Source organism: Oryzias melastigma, linkage group LG18 (genome assembly GCF_002922805.2).
Source record: "Oryzias melastigma strain HK-1 linkage group LG18, ASM292280v2, whole genome shotgun sequence".
NCBI lineage: Eukaryota > Metazoa > Chordata > Actinopteri > Beloniformes > Adrianichthyidae > Oryzias > Oryzias melastigma.
The window spans coordinates 3,358,384-3,360,992 of NC_050529.1; the positions used below are offsets into that span (position 1 = coordinate 3,358,384).

General features: G+C 38.1%; 1 protein-coding gene across 1 annotated transcript in view; it reads left to right on the forward strand.

Annotated features, from left to right (window-relative positions):
• The first annotated feature begins 794 nt into the window (after nt 1–794).
• Nucleotides 795–2,609, forward strand: part of LOC112141188 — a 44,451-nt gene continuing 42,636 nt past the window's right edge. The window contains exon 1 of the mRNA XM_036216807.1: nt 795–893. The gene's annotated coding sequence lies outside the window, so the exon portion shown is untranslated. The remainder of the gene's footprint in view (nt 894–2,609) is intronic.

Here is a 2,609-nt window from a genome sequence, read left to right on the forward strand (position 1 = left end):
TACTTCAAATAGTACTGGAAATATGTCTCTTTACTGTATAGTTTTAAAGTAATCCCCTTCTGAACTAGTACAGTTTACTACATATTTCATAAATATAGAACCTAAAAACACGTCAGACTGCAGTTGAGGGAATAAACCTGACAGTTTAAACTTCACGGGAACGTATAAGAAAGACTAAATCAAACTTTAGACAGCAAACTAAGAAGAATTACTACTTTTCTATAATAATGAGAGTGATTGACATCACGATAAATACATTTATAAGTAGATGTTTACTGGTGGTCTAATAACTGTCATAATAAATGTTTATAATGTAATAAATATTTTAATGTTTCAAGTTTTGGTTTTTAAAACAAACTTATTTTACTGATTAATCAGGTTTAGAATCATTTAATCATTAAACTTACTGCCCGAGCAGTCGATGATCAGAGTCATGAATCTACTTTCACAACCTCTAACCATGGCTCAAACGCCACCGTTATAGTCTTGGCTCAAAGCCGAAGTTATAACAATGGCTCAATACGCCTGCAGTGTTATGTCAGTTTTCCACACTCGCACGCAGCTGCGGTGTTGTGTCGCATTCCTGTGATGAGAGTCTCTTTCGCACACAGAAGTCGGTCGCATTCCTGTGAGTTTTCGCACACAGAAGGCGCACACCGAAGTGTTAAGTCTGTTTCGCACGCATCTGCAGTGTTGTGTCGCAATCCTGTGATGACTCCTTACCATAGCAGATGCGTACCTGTACCTGTCACATTTGCGTGTACAGATTTTCTCGCTGTGAACTCTCAGTCCAGGTTCTGTCGTCATGTTTCCCTCAGATCTCGTGTCTGTTTCTGCTTCTTCTCTGTGGATTTTAACGTTTTCTTGGTTGTTGTTCTGTAAACATGTTTAAGGTAAGTTCATCAATGTTCATCATTTTTTACGGTCAATGGTTCAGCTGCAGGTCTCTCCTAAACGAAGAGGAGGATGATGAAGGAGGGCGAGAACTACTCTGTAAAATGTTTTATTTTTTAGTCAGTCATAACATGACATTCTATAACCCATGTGACAATACAAGAAGAGCTCTAAATTAACAACCACCAGACGAGGGAAACTTTTATTTTGGCGGTTAGAAAAACTCTTTCACCTCAACATGAGTCTCTGTTTTTCATCTCTGAGGCTCAAACACATCAGGATGGAGTCTGCTTCTCCTCCACTGTTGGTCACCACAAACATCTATTTTAGAGTTTGTTCAAACATTTAATCCCGACTTTATCGTGCAGATTTAATGGATTTAACTGTCACATTCACCGCGGCACGAGGTGCGTTCAGGGGCTGCGTGGAAATTCCTATTGCTCTTGCAATAAGAACGAGAACTCGCTATTGGGCTGCACGGTGGCGCAGTGGTTAGCGCTCTCGCCTCACAGCGAGAAGGCCCCGGTTCAAATACCGGCTGGGACCTTTCTGTGTGGAGTTTGCATGTTCTCCCCGTGCATGCGTGGGTTTTCACCGGGGACTCCGGCTTCCTCCCACCGTCCAAAAACATGCTTCATAGGTTAATTGGTGACTCTAAATTGTCCCTAGGTGTGAATGTGAGAGTGGATGTGTGTGTGATTGAGGCCCTGAGACAGACTGGAGACCTGTCCAGGGTGTACCCCGCCTTCACCCATCAGCAGCCGGGATAGGCTCCAGCACCCCCGCGACCCCGAAAGGGACAAAGCGGTCAAGAAAATGGATGGATGGAGAACTAGCTATTGCTGCGTTCAGGTGTGCTGGGAATTTCTAGCATGTGCTCACACTGACCTCAGCAACACAAACACTCTCATTTGGTGCTCCATTCATTGTGACTCACAACTACACTGATCTGTAAGATTAAACACATTTATGCAAACATGTTGCACATATTTCTATATAAGCATGTTTTTATATGCATTACATAAAAAACCTTGTTTTTTTATTGGTCTTGTCTAGTTTTAATCTTTACTCTTCTGTGATTGAAAAAAAAATTGTGTTTTGAACAAAATCAATTTCTTAAAACATGGCGAAGATATTAAAAATGACTAGAAATAAACTTTAGGTCTTTGATAAAAGTTGATGCTTTAAAGCAACGAATGTGTTCATCTAAATGTTCAGAGAAAAGACGTGTAGTTTGTTAAAATAACTACATTTCTGTCATGTTATCAAAGCTGACATAATTCAATTATTATTCATGTTTTGTTTTTGTGAGAGAATATTCATGAACTGAAACTTTCTAAATAAAGGGAATAACAGTTTTGATAAGAAACATACATTTTTTTAAATTAGAGAAATATTAGATGCTAGTAGAAATCTAATGTAGACTCTGGATGTTACTGGTATAAAGTAAATACTCATAACTAAAAATGTGAAGACAGAAACATGAGCAGATGTTTCTTCTCTGAAGTAGAGATCAGTGTAGGGCATGTTCATTTACATTTTCAGAACATGGATGTTTTATTTTAAAATCATATTTTTTAAATATAGTTATATTTATATTGTGTATTTTTAGTTAGTATTATTGTATGTACGCTGCACAGAATTGTGTTAAATATCTTTTGTTTCCTTTTTTCAACTGTATTATAGTAAAAAAATGACCGTTGAGACAAACAAAA